At 36.9% G+C, this 14,734-nt stretch overlaps 1 protein-coding gene and 1 pseudogene across 3 annotated transcripts in view; one reads left to right on the forward strand and one right to left on the reverse strand.

Moving 5' to 3' along the window:
• The window catches only part of LOC131319761 (putative RING-H2 finger protein ATL21A), an 82,596-nt gene that overhangs the window by 62,936 nt on the left and 4,926 nt on the right, over window positions 1–14,734 (reverse strand). The gene's annotated exons all lie outside the window — the stretch shown is intronic.
• Window positions 12,388–13,784, forward strand: LOC131319765 (rust resistance kinase Lr10-like; annotated as a pseudogene).

A 14,734-nucleotide genomic window follows, 5' to 3' on the forward strand; every position in this document is an offset into this window, starting at 1 on the left:
AACTTTTTCCTCCACTTTCCCTACTTATCCATCATCATTACACTTTTTACTCACTAACTTTCCAAAATGAAATCTACTTTTAGGGACAAAATAGACAATGTACCAACTTTTACCCACTAACTTTACCAAATGGACACTTATTAAGGGACAGCTCAAAATGAAATACTGGATTATAATAAGGGGACGGAGGGAGTACTTCTCAAGAGACCCATTTGGCATAAAGTCGTACAAAAGAGCACGTTTAGATCTCTGGGCGCAATATCCAATTAGTTGAACAACATTGACATGATGTATCCTTCCAATGGTAGCAACTTCATTAATGAATTCTTGTCCATTAGCTTTGGGATTGCTTAGCATTTTAACTGCTACTAGAGGGCCACTTCGGAGCTTTCCTTTGTATACAGATCCATAGCCTCCTTCACCCAACTTGTCCCTAAAACCATTGGTCATCTTCCTGATATCTGGGTAGGAGTACCTAATAGGCACAAGGTTATTTTGACTCCTTAAGAAACCTTCAATGCTATCAAACATGGATAAATGTCTTCTGCTGAACTTGTAGATTAAAAATCCAAACACAAATGGCACACACAAAAGCCTACCTGCAAAGAACACTATTCCTGTGTAATGCAGTCAAAGAAAATTGAGCTGCAATATCAAAACTCTGTTATCCAAGAGTTATCTTATTTGCATGTTATCGTGCTTCAAAAAGTATTATGCTGAAACATATAGAAAATCCTATAGGGACCAACGAAGTCCCCACCGAAATAGTACCGACGGTCGCGCCGGGCTGTCTCCGGCCACCGGACGGCCGACCCGAGCCGTCCAAAAATTCTTTAAAAAAAAAAAGAGGGGGCCATCGCAGGAATCAACGGCATCTAATATGTATAAGGTGTTTGATCCAAACACTCTATTTTTCGTGTACATATGTATATACGTGTATATACGAAAAAATGGAGTGTTTGGATCGAGCACCTACGCACGTCGAATGCCGATTCTCGCGTATGCCTACTCGGTTTTTTATTTTAAAATTTTTGGACAGCTCGAATCGGCCATCCAGTGGCCGTAAAAGACCCGGCGCAGCCGTCGGTATGATTTCGGTGGGGACTTCATCGGTTCCTATAGCAGGACTCGAAACATATATAGGTACATATTTGTAAATTCGTATGCAGCATTTTATTTGGCCCTCCATGTACTCTGTCCTTTTTAGATATTTTGGGTCATTTTCCGTATATTACTAAAAGATATTACTGTTGAAATTAATTCCTTGTTGTCTTTTACTTTATTTGGACCAAGTTTTATATTTGTAATGGGCTAGCTTTACCTTCTTTTGTTTAATGGGCCCAAGTGTTTGGAAAAGCCCGTATCCATTTTGTATGTAAGAATGCTAGTAGTATTTAAAGTGAAATGTAAGGAATGTAGGGTAAGAGTGAGAGCTGCCCCCTTTCTTGAGATCCAGTGCCTATTCTCTCTCTCTCTCTCTCTCTCTCTCTCTCTCTCTCTCTCCCCTGTTTCTTATCCTGTTTTGTCGAGAAATGGGCAGCCACCATTTGCCCCCATTTTCTTGATTCTTCCTCCACTAAAATCAAATATAGGCTAGGGAAAAGCCAACAATTATTACTGTGCTTCAGCAAAGATAGGTTCATAGGAAGGGTAAGGTCTTACCTATGTAAGTGAACGACGTAGTGAGCACCACAAATACAAAATCTGTGAAAAAAAACGGAGATCAAAGATTTAGTCACATGACGCAGTAAGTAATGGAAAAAAGAGGTGATGAGAACTGCAGCTAAAACGCGAAGAAACGTTCAACAAGTCGTACTAATCACCCTATCAGTTACGTGCAGCATCTTGGGAAGCACTGACAAAAGCAACTCGATATAAAACCACTTCGAATATCATATTTTGATTGTGGAACCATTGGTATAGAAAGGAGACGTACCCAGCTAAGAAGTTTTCTTTGAGTAGCGTTTTTTTTACCTGAACATGCATGGGTTAATCGATCGCTTCCAAAAGCTTGATGCATCAGAATTCAGAAGAGAACACATTCCAAAAGGGATGTAAGCGGGAAAAAAGAGAGAGCGGAACTTCGTATTATATGAACTTAAGAACCCTCACAAAATGTTTCCTCTCTAATTGTGTTCAGCCTACAATTCCTACGTTACACAAAAATTCAAAAAAAAAAAAACAGAGGATAGTACTTGCAGTGAGTTTATGTTCACAAAACTGCGTGCAATTTTTGGATGAAAAAGAATCATGCTAGTGAAAGAAAATCACTACTTTATTATTACTAGTATATAAATATGATTATGCAGTGACCAAAAAAAAAAAGAAAAAAAGATTATGCTACACCATAATTCACAAAAAAAACAAAAACAAAAAACAAAAAACTAGTAGGAACTAGAGTCAAGCCCAACAAGGCCAAGACCATCCTTTTCGGAGTAATATAGGCATTACGTGCACAATAGCCACAAAGCCTATTGGACTAAATTACGTACGTCCCAATATCAATTTGACTAAATTAATTCAGATAACTTAGATTAGACCACTGGCATTCATAAACAACATCGCATCAATTCATTGTTTGGATCAGTATTCCTTATTTAGCAAACTATCATAGGTCATACAGTACACCATTTTATAGGAGGAATTGGAGTGTTGTAGTGTGGCTCTGTACTACATGGTCATAGCCTCATAGGGTAGCCAAAACGACATGGTCATAGCCTCATAGGGTAGCCAAAAATGACATCGTTTTGATCGTGAATAGGTAGATTTGGTAATAAAAATTGTAAGATCTTTTTTTTTATCCGAAAATTGTAAGATCTCACTCACATAAAAAGGAACCCCCATAGCACGAATATTGGCCGCAAACGGCAGTGATATTCAGAGAATCCCCGAAGCAGGAAGTCCTTTTCTTGCACATGCTGCGGCAGAAGAAAGTATTCGTACTCCATAAAGCCTGAAATCCGTACCCCAACTCCTTATTGAAATCCAACCACGAAAAATTCGATCCCCCTTCTCTGATCAACTGCGACGATGAAAGGTAAAACGCCTCCGAAAGGCACGAATTGGCCACATCCCAAACACTAACATTTGCCACTGCATACGAATAATACCCATTTCCCGGATCGTTTCCAACGTTACAATAACCAGTTGTGTTTATGTAAATAGGAGACTGGACTGGGTTTTCACAGCTGAGGAACGCGACCGAGCTCAGATTTGGCGCAGTGTAGGGTCGTCCTTCCCCATAGGTGAAATAGAGAAAGGTTGAAGAGGAGAGAGGGAAAGAGGAGCAAGTATCGTTGGTTTGGATTCCTATGTCGACAAGACGGATTGAGTTGTCGTTGTAATCGATGGATTGGACGTAGTATTTGCCGGAGGGGAGGTTAAGGACCAGGGGCGGCCCCAAGAATTTGTAATAGGGTGTTCAGAAATTACATTAACTCTACCAGCTGGTGTATTGATCAATGATATATGTGCAAAACCTTATATATTAGTATAAACAGTGTGGACAAAAAAACGTGTACCCTCTATTCTATAACAATTAACTACGAGGCAAAATGAGAACTTAAAAATATACACTACATTATTTAACAAAAATTTAAACTTTTTTAAAGTTGTCGTATTGCGTAGTAGACGTTATTGGGGCCGACCTTTTCAAAAATATGTTGTTCATTTGGATGACACAATGAGATTTTCTATCGTAACCTTAAAGTCTAAGGAATATCATTTAAGTTAACGGGGTTTTGCAATATAGTTGAATTTTTTCAAATTTTGTCTGCAATTCTACAAGCTAACTAGACAAAAAATACTAATAAAGTAGTTATTGTTACAAATGCGAAATTAACACATTAAGATCATCGACAGTGGAGATGGATAGAAAATGCAGAGCATAATACTTAAACCACTAGATTCTTCTTTCTCTTTATTTTTTTTATAATATTTTTCATTAGGATTGTGAGCTTTGTTTGAGATAATGTGTTAGGTGTTCAAGTATGAATTGTCTGGATTGATAGGCTGTAATCGGATTGTGATTGAGTGTTCAATGGGTTGTTGGGTGTTCAATTGTTTGTGGGTTAGATGTTCAAGATTATTAGAATTGGGTGTTTATTGATATTTGAGTTGGGTGTTCAAAACAAAACTAACCCATAATTTTTACATATATATTCTAAGAGAAAAAAAATGTTTAGGGTGTTCATGTGACCATGGAATGGTCCATGTACAGCCGCCAGTGTTAAGGACTGTGCGATTGTTTACGTCACAGAGAAGAGTGAAGTCGTTGTCGTTGTTGTTACAGGTGATGGATGGGTCGCCTTGTAATTGGAAAGGGAAGCTGATGTTGCGGATGTCCCCACAGGAATTGATAAATTCCTGGTTTTCTTTTCCGTGGCAGGTTACTGGAAACAGAACGACGACAACAACAACAACAGGGAGAAGAAGAAGGCGTTTTCTTTCCGCCCGTGCATAAGCATAGAGATTTTTAAACAAACGAAAATACTCCGACTGGACTGGGAGTACTACTTTCTGCTTTCTACAAGACGATCAATTTTTTTGGTTTTTAGTTTTGGAACTTGGAAGAAGTTAATGAGAAGTAGTATATGTAAAAAAACAAGGCTGCTGATTTTGCCACTCCTTTTTTTGTTAATGTCACTTCCCTGCAAATGTATTTTTAATGCAAAAATACACTTGCAGGGGAGTGACATTAACAAAAAAAAGAGTGGTAAAATCATTTCCCAAAAACAAATGGAAATTTCCAAAATTCTCTTAACTTGTCACTCAAAAGTCTCATACGCACTTGAACTCCAAGTTAATGTCAATTAAATACACAGACGGGTATTTCTGCTAAGCTAGAAGTTGTTCAATTTCTTGTAGCTATTTATAATCAATTTGTTTCTATTAAACTAAAAATTATAGAAAATGTGATGGATTAGTGGAAGAAAATGTGTTGAATGTTTTAATTTAGTATTAACAATTTCACAGAAGCCAATAAGTTGCAGTGCAAAAATGTTAGTGACAACGGGGCCGAAGTTAATCAAAATAGAACTACATTGGTTCCGGTGTTATATTACAAATTGTTAGTTTGAACTCCTCAAAGTGATTATCACTAACAATACTTATGTTGAGTGTTTATTTTGAAAAAAACCAAGCCAATCATAAATTAATAGAATTGTAAGCAAATTATTTTTAAAAAAAATGCATAGAATCGCATTTTGGTTTCCAAAAGTTTGAACAACTGATATCTTCGATCTTGTGATTAAAAAAAAAGGATATCAGTCATTTTACGTGCCTGATCGTATGACAAGAGTATGAATTAAACTACAGGATTTAGCCTGGTCTTGAGGGGAAGGTGAGTATAACCGTATCTTTGGGTAGACTTTGTGTGTGTGTCTATTTTACGGCCGGCCATTTCAGGATAAATAGACAAATATAAGACAAAATAACTATAGCTTGGTACAAGACGATCAATTTTTATGTGCCTGATCGTATGACAAGAGTATCCAATTTTAATTTTTCAACAAACGAAAATACTCCTACTGGACTGGGAGTACTACTTTCTGCTTTCTACAAGACGATTAATTTTTTTGTTTTTAGTTTTGGAACTTGGAAGAAGTTCATGAGAAGTAGGACTATATAAAAAAGAAAAAAAAGGACTATATAAAAAAAGGACTCGGCTCCCCTCCAGTTCTTCCATCCAATCTCCCCTCCAGCTTGTGTTTTCTGAGCCCATGTAGGGTCAACGTCAATAATTAGAACCGTTTATCATGTAGATTTCGTCGAGACGAGTAACCATACTAAAAATCATGTTTATCGGATTTGTATTGATACCTAATCGAAACACATTTATTTGTATTTGTTATATTTTTATTAATAAAAAAATCAAAGCGAATAATTTGAATTAATTAAAGCACAGGCCTTTCAACAGTGAGTCCGTTAAAAAAGTTATTGCTAAATACTGATTAGAAAAGATATAATTTTAATCTGTTGTATTGTCAAGAGTGGAAAGTATCTCTGTCATCAATTGATACGTGATGATTTCTAATCTATCAACGAACGTATAGCATTGTAATTAAACATTCATTGCTATTTGCGCCACTTTATTGTGTATCAAAAGATAATACCATAATGTCATTATCATCGGATTTGAATAATAGATGGGATTGTAACCCTAGCTAGTACAAAAATGATACAGGTACAGAAAATTGGGGACCGAATCCGGACCGACGGCCGCCGGCGAGCCATCTCCGGCCACCGGACGGCCGATCCGAGCCGTCCAAAAATTCTAAAAAAAAAAACCGAGGGGCCCCGCGCGGGAATCAACGTCATCCGAGGTGTGTAGGGTGCTTGATCGGAGCACCCCTTTTCGTGTGTATATGTATATTGGAGATGGCTCGCCGGCGGCCGTCGGTCCGGATTCGGTCCCCAATTTTCTGTACCTGTAGCAGCACTCTAGCTAGTAGTCTATAGTAGCTAAAACACATATTATACCATTACAATACAATGAGATTTTAAGTCTTGGGTCACTTCTATTTGGTTGGAAATTTACTGAACATGGTACCAATACATCGCAATCATGTGGTCAAACATAATTTGATTTTAAAGGTGATTTAGCTCTCAGCTTGCAATCACTATAGCCTTACCATCCTCAGATTGACAAATAATTTTTCTAAAAGGTGAGCCATGATTTTTGAAGTTATTTTGCCTTTTTTTTTATTTGTTGTTGAAATTTTTAGTTTCTGAAAATATTAAGATTATAAAATGATTAGAAAAACATGTTAGTTGGCGTCAATTTTTTTTTCCCGGAATGATAACAAATGATAGATATTAGAAACGGACATCAGGTGGAAACTAATCCCTAAACAAGGGATCATGAAACCAAACAGAAGAGGATTCAATCCAATAACTACACCCAACTCCAACTTAATTCACCGCTCCAAACAGACGGAGCACTATATAAAACAACCCAAAACACTCACGCAATGGTGATAAAAGCCTCACAAACGAGGAGAAATCCTATAACTAGCTCATTGCAGAAGCTGAGGCTGCGAGATTAGCTTTCCTTGAAGGCTAGGGGACTAGCAAGAGGTGATAAACCTTTGCGCTGGCTGCAATCTTTCCATACCTAGGTCGATCTGTTGTTCATGTCTTCGATGACATTGGGGATACTTCATAAGAAGCTCTCTTGTTGCTTCTTCTTCTCGCTCAGACAAGGGAATCGGGTGGCTCACGAGTTCGCTAGCTGCGTGGGTTAGGCGATTGAAATTTTTTGGGTCTTTGGATAAAGTGAAATACATGAGATAACCCGTGCCACCCTTACAGCTGATCGCTCGGAGTCATTTTGTTGAGGCATTCGTGCACTCAAAAGACATATTAAAAATGGTAAACTTTGCTTACAACTCGGTGATAATGGTAGTATTCCTACTGTTCTTGTTCTGGAAACCTTTGGGTCTCATAACCTCAGAGGATACGATTCCATCACTATGCAACGTGGCTCTAAATGCTAATTTGGGTACAGATATAAAATCGTACCATCGTGTACAAAGCCTTTTTGGGCCCGTTTTGAGTCTAAAAAAATGATCAGAACCGCTCATTTTATTTAAAATATTTTGCTTATAGTCGTTGCAAAAAATAAGCTTAATCTAGCATCGGTAAGGGCGTTTACGAAACTTCCAACTTTGTCCCGAAATTCAGGCCTAAATTCTAAAGCCCGTTCCTCGAAAAAAATGCACATTGGATTATGAATTACTCCATTCAATTGGATTGAAATGACTATTTCTGATATAAAATATGAAATTCCGAACCTCCTACTTGCACGGCCGGCTCCGTGTGCGAGAAAAAAAAAAATTTGAAGTCAATAGCCACCAAAAACCAAAGCCGGCCAATCAAGAGCAACCCATTTTGGAAAAAAAAACAAATGTTTTGGGGCATAATTAAGACCAAAACAAATGGTATTGGATAAATAGATAAGCCAACACTAATACCGACATATTAGTAGCTTGAATACTGTATTTTTACTAATAAAAATTGAAGAGAAAGTTCCACGAAATTTACAAAGAATTCTTTGAAAGAATAAAAATCATCAAAGCGAATAATTTGACTTAACACAGACTTTTAATATAGCAAGTTAATTGGAAGTTATTGTTAAATCTGAGTGACAAAAAATAACAACAAAAAAATATGTTAGCCAGGTCAAAGTACAATATAAATACCAAAAGATAACTTAAGTCAGGTCGAAGTACTTATTCTTAAAAATATGTTAGTTTGCGTGTCTACTACATAAGGGACTCTCATAGTTGCTTCAAGCGCAAAATATAGCCATATTTGTTCTGTGTTTTAATTGCAAATTGTCAGTTTGAACTCTTCAAATTGACTATCACTAAAAATAGTTATATACTGAATGTTTATATAAAAAAAGAACCAAGCCAAACATCAATTAATAGAGTTACATTAAGCAAATCACTTAAACAAAACCTACATTAATTGAATCACATTTGGTTTAAAAAGTTTGAACTCTTCTTGTCGTTGAAAATGATATCGATCAGTCGTTTTCTGTGCCTAGTAGTAGGACAAGACTCAACTCAAGAGTATGAATTGAACTATAGGCGTTAGCCCAGCCCTGAGGAGAAGGGAGTATAATCGTCGCCTTGGGTTCTCAGATCTTGTTTAAGAATACGATGGCCGTCAATCCCAAGACAAATAGACAGACCATAAGGCTAAAAAAAATGTAGATTGATCAAAAAATAAAATGTGTTGGGGCATGAGACCAACAAAATATTGTAGGTAAATAGAAAAACGCGTAAGGCTCACTGCCATTGTCAATACCGTCATATTAGTAGCTTCAATAATTTTTTTTTTTCTCTTAGAAATTTCATTTAAGGAAGTTTAACGGTACTTACAAAGACTTCTGACAGAAACTTTTATTTTTTTATAAGTAAATATTTTTTATAAATTTTTGAAAAAGATTACAAAGATTTAACGGATCACGGGCAGACAAAATGCCAATGAGAACCAAACCCAAAGGAAATAAAGGAATCAACCAAAAAACCAAAGCGAGAATCCACACTGAAATAACCTCTGAACACCCCAAATATCCTGAACAAATTAAGACCAACCGAAACTCAAAGAGAGCAATCCAAAAGGAAAAGGCAATCAAAACCACGTTTTTAAGACGATTGTGGATAGCGAAGTAGTGATTTTGATGAGATAGGTTTTAGTCCATTACTATTTTTCCCATAATTGTTACTTGTTGGCATATTAAAAATAGTTGTAAAAACTTAATATTTAGAAGAAAAAATACAGAAATTACTTTTGTAACAGATCTTCAAAAGTTATTCAGACTTTTTGTAACAGATCTCCATTTTGGGAGACTTAAATATTTATCCTCGTACCTTAACTGACGTATGTTATTATCCCGGTCATTTTTCCAAGTTATGTTTTCATCCTCTAATTTTAAAAAACCTCATCTTACCCTTGTAGGACTATATTTATGGGATTTATATTTATTTTTTAGGAGCCTATATAGGCAATGATTTTTGGATTGAAAAATAACTTCGGAGGTCCCGTGCCTTAATTTATGTATATCTATACCTATCAAATCCCTAAAATCACGCTTTCCATATCTATTTCAAAACTTATGAAAATAGATAATATCACCCATGGACATTTGTCCATCCACATCTTATTCCTTTCATGGTCCAGCCACCATCACCAAGCAAATCGTCTCTCTCTATTTGGCCATCCAACCCGTCTTTCACCTATGACCCAAAGCCCACCTTCCAATCAATTTACAGGAATTACTGTTTTTCCCCGGTGCAACGGAAGAGCATTCACGGAAATTTATAGATCGGCTTGTTGAAGCATTCTCTACAAGAAGTTTACAGAAAGAGCATCCACAAGATCGGCTCAAGAGTACGGTCACGAGCAAAAAGGCATGCTTCGCATCCCCTGCGACGTCTTCATTTTTGAACGGGTGCTCAAAGCCTTGCAAGTTGGAGATGAGTCAGTTTGAGATCTTCTCAACTACTTGTAACGGTCTTTCTTTCAAACTATTTCTGCATTTTTTTTCGTGCTATTCATATGAGATTGGAGCGGATCTTGGTTTGTTTTTTTCTTTGTATTTACGTAGACTAGACGTGGAAGTTAAATAAGTCATGTTCATTCTATCAAGCAGATTTCATGGTGTATTTTTTTTTCATGGTGTATTTTGTTTATCAAGCAGATTTCATGGTGTATTATATCAAGTAGATTTTATGGTGTATTTTGTTTCATGGTGTATTGTATCAAGCATGTTTCATGATGTATTTCATCGCTCATGGTGTAGGAGGAGGTGGAAGATGAGAGCGGATGCGACGGGAAGAGATAGAGGTGGAGGTGATGGCGGAGGAGCGGTTGCGACTTGATCATGATGTATTCCTGGAATCATGGTGTATTCCTCTTGGTTCATTAAATCATGACTCAAATTTGTATTTTTATAATCATGTTGTATTCATGAAATTATGATTATTTTTTTCCGATTAAATCATGAATTATGATTATTTTGGAAGTTTATCTCTTTTTTTCTTCCCCAATTATTCTTTTTTTTTTATTGAATTCTCTAATATTGTGCATTCTTTCCATTTTGAAATCACCTATTAAGTATCATTAAAAATCAAATCGTACCAAGACAGGAAACAAATATATAACTATACATACATATATCATTAAAAAGGAAAGAAGGGTAATTCACCCATTGGAAGGATGAAAAAATAACCACTAAAAGTGGGTGGGATAAATACTTACGTAGGATGAATTATTAGGATTAATATTTAAAAACTCCAAAATTATACCAAGTCAAAATTAAAGCTCCTCTCTCTCTCTCTCTCCCTGCTCTTCCATTTTGCTCTCCTTCATAAAAAAACGATCAAGGAGAATGGATTAATAAACGGCAAATCCACATCGAAGAGAGAGAGAGAGAGAGAGAGAGAGAGAGAGAGAGAGATTCTTGTTAAGAACTAGACATGTCCATCTTCTTTATTCTCTTCTTTCTCATACACGTCTCAACATCCCAACTAGACGATTGCACCCCAGCTGCACCATGCTCAAGACACGGTCCAACAATCCGCTTCCCATTCCGCCTCAAGGACAACCAACCACCTCAGTGCGGCTTTCCTGGGTTCGATCTCTCTTGCTCTCCAAACACTGGAGCCACGCTCCTCAACCTCCCCTATTCCGTTGAAGTTCTAGTCACCAATATCGATTATGAGTCCCAAATGATTCACTTCGAAGACCCAAACAGCTGCTTCCCACAACAACTTCAAAACCTCAATTTGTCCACCACTCCCTTTCAATTCGCAGATTCCGTGTACAACTTTAGTGTATTCGTTGCCCTTCAATGAGACCGGTTGTGTCTCTTGAAGTATACTGGTCAACTTGGGCCGCTTGCCTCAGTGGCGATGGTCATGAAGTTTATGTCGAGTCTAGTGGCATAAATGCCTATTCTGCGTCCATGATATCTTGCAGAAAGATGTTTAATGTTCCATCGGTTCCCTATGAGGCGTTTGATCAAACAGCTGATCTGCAGTTGAAATGGCTCCAACCGGTTTGTGGGAAATGCGAGGCTAAAGGAAAGTTTTGTGGGTTGAAGAGTAACAGCACGAGCGATGAAATTGAATGCTTTGGCGACCTCAATCCACTTACAAAAGGTAACCCCCGGCCTTTTTCTTATTTCCCTTTTGTTTCCATGCTCAAGTCAGAGAAGGTCTCAAAAGGAAATTTGCATATCCACCATAGATCTTGAAAACTTAATGAGAAAATTAACGTTAAATTTTGTTCTTCAAGAGCCACAATTTAGGGTCGGTCCATGTGGGCGAGAATTGCATGTACTCGGAAGCCCCATTTGTTTGACCAAATATCTAGCGTACGTTTAAAACATTCACGATGCAGATTAAACATGCCTCGGACATATATTTCGACAATATAGGAATACCTAATAATCCAACTATTATATTAATTGGGCGAGCTTATACATCCTTCACTAATAGTGGCGCCTCCAGAAAAATTTCTTGATGGTAGTTATTGAAGAACTTTAAACTCTATAGAATTTATAAGATTAAAATTAACTTAAATTAACTTCTCCGATTAAAATTAGTGAACTATTATTTACTATTGTTTGTGGTGAGACCAATTAAACAGATCGTTTTCATTTTGCGGTGAAATCAATTGAATCAGCACCGAAAATAATGACAATAATCTTAACGGTTGAGGTTTGAGAAGAGTGTCCAAGTTTTACATTTCAATGTTGGCCAGGTTTTCAATATTAATACAAAAGACATATATCGTATCAAAGTTAAGGGTATTCCACGGAATACTCCCCACAAGCTATATATGGCGCCACCTCTGCTATCAAACAAATTAACCGTCGAGCTGAAGCTTTGAACACCATTTTCAACGCATAAAGAAAAAATATAACACAAGTCTTTTCTATCTTTTACAGGTGACAGTGATTGCAGGCGTGACATTAGGCTCATTACTACTTCTTGTAATCCTCATTGTAATGTATTGGTTTCACAGACAAAAGAAAATAAAGAGAAATGATCATCTAAAGATCGAGAGATTCTTGGAGGATTATAGAGCTTTAAAGCCGGCAAGATACATTTACACCGATATCAAGAAAATTACAAATCAATTCAAGGACAAAGTAGGTCAAGGAGGATATGGAACAGTTTACAGGGGTCAACTTTCCAATGATGTTCACGTCGCGGTTAAGATACTCAATAATACTGAGGGAAACGGCGAAGAGTTTGTCAAGGAAGTGGGAATAATTGGTACAATCCACCATGTCAACGTGGTTCACTTAGTTGGATATTGTGCTGATGGATTTAGAAGAGCTCTTATATACGAGTTCTTACCAAATGATTCTTTGGAAAAGTTTGCAATATCTGATCGCGGCAAGCATTTGCTTGGTTGGAAAAAGCTCCTAGAAATTGCTATGTGTATAGCTAAAGGTATTGAGTATCTTCACCAAGGGTGTGATCAACAAATCCTTCATTTCGACATTAAACCACATAACATTTTGTTGGACGAGAACTTGAATCCGAAGATTACAGATTTTGGTCTTGCAAAGTTGTGTTCAAAGGAACAAAGTGTTGTATCCATGACTACTGCTCGTGGTACCATTGGCTATATTGCACCAGAAGTGTTCTCGAGGAACTTCGGGAATGTAACATACAAACTAGATATTTATAGTTACGGAATGTTGTTGCTTGAAATGGTAGGAGGGAAGAAGAATTTTGATGTAATGGTCAATAGCGCCAACCAAATTTACTTTCCCGAATGGATTTACAATTGTTTGGCTAGTGGAGAGAAGAGCTAAGACTACGTATTCAAGATCATGGAGATGCCAAGATCGCAAAGAAGTTAGCAATTGTAGGACTTTGGTGCATTCAATGGTACCCAGTTGACAGGCCTTCAATGCATTATCTGATTCAAATGCTGAAAGGAGACGGAGACACTCTAATCAAGCCTCCCAATCCATTTGCCTCCTCAAATCCACCAATGGTCAGAGGACAATCAAGTGGAAGGCCTTTGAACAACGAGTTGGAACCTATCATTGAGTCTGAGTGAGAAAGATATCGTCTCTATCTGTTGTATCGTCGAGCCTAAGTAGAAATCTCCATATAAGCAGTTGACATGTGACATACTGTATGTTTTATGTACCGATCGATGTAGCTTTCTTTGTTTGTTTGGAAAATTTACTGATAAATTGCGTTCTCTTGGTCAAATGGAAATTATTTCTCCGAATGATTTAGATCTCAGCTTGCGAGCCTATTTTGCTTAGAGATTTGTACAGAGTTGTCTTTCTATCTTCTGTTACATATTCGGAAAAAAGAAAAAGAAAAAACAAGATATATAGCGAATCCCGAACTTGCCCACGCTCATCCAAACTGGCATCAAAAAGCGATCGGAAAGCGAAGCCCTTCCTTCCAATCCAAGCCTACCATCACGAGATTCTCAATTTTGCAAGAAACTAATGTCTTGTTCACTTCACTACTCTACTCAAAAAATATTTCTCAACTCAATCATTACTCTTATTTCTCTCTTTTACTTTTCTATCATTGCTCTCATTTCAATTATCAACTTACACCGACTGATCAGCTCTTATAAATCCTCCCGGACCCACTTCGATAATCGAAACCTTACATTTTATAGCTCATCGAGAACACAAACGCCAAAAATCACGTTGTTCGAATATCTTACTCTATATATTTTCGGAATACGATTATTATGAAAGAGAATTGCAACGTTAATTGAACTAGAATCTGTGGTTTTATAAATACCAATGTGTTCTAAAATAACGGTGAACAATATCCTATTATCGTGAATTTTGATGTGTCTAATGTTCTCGACGAGTTCCAAAAGGTAAATGATTTCAATTATCATTAATGTTCTCGCCGAGTATGATTCTCAATTTTGCAAGAAACTAATACATTTGTTCACTTCACTATTCTACTCAAAAAATATTTCCCAACTCAATCATTACTCTTATTTCTCTCTTTTCCTTTTTTATTATTACTCTCATTTCTTACTCTATCTCTTTCCACTTTTTACCTCTCTCTCTCTCTCTCTGATCATTATTCTCATTTCTCTCTCTATTCATTATTCAAAAACACTACTCAAATCACAAACCAAACAAAGCATAAAGACAAATTGGCCAGGTCTACTTTTTCTTTCTAAACCTATCTTTTTTCTAGCCCAACACACACAC

Source organism: Rhododendron vialii, chromosome 3a (assembly GCF_030253575.1).
Source record: "Rhododendron vialii isolate Sample 1 chromosome 3a, ASM3025357v1".
Taxonomy (NCBI): Eukaryota; Viridiplantae; Streptophyta; class Magnoliopsida; order Ericales; family Ericaceae; genus Rhododendron; species Rhododendron vialii.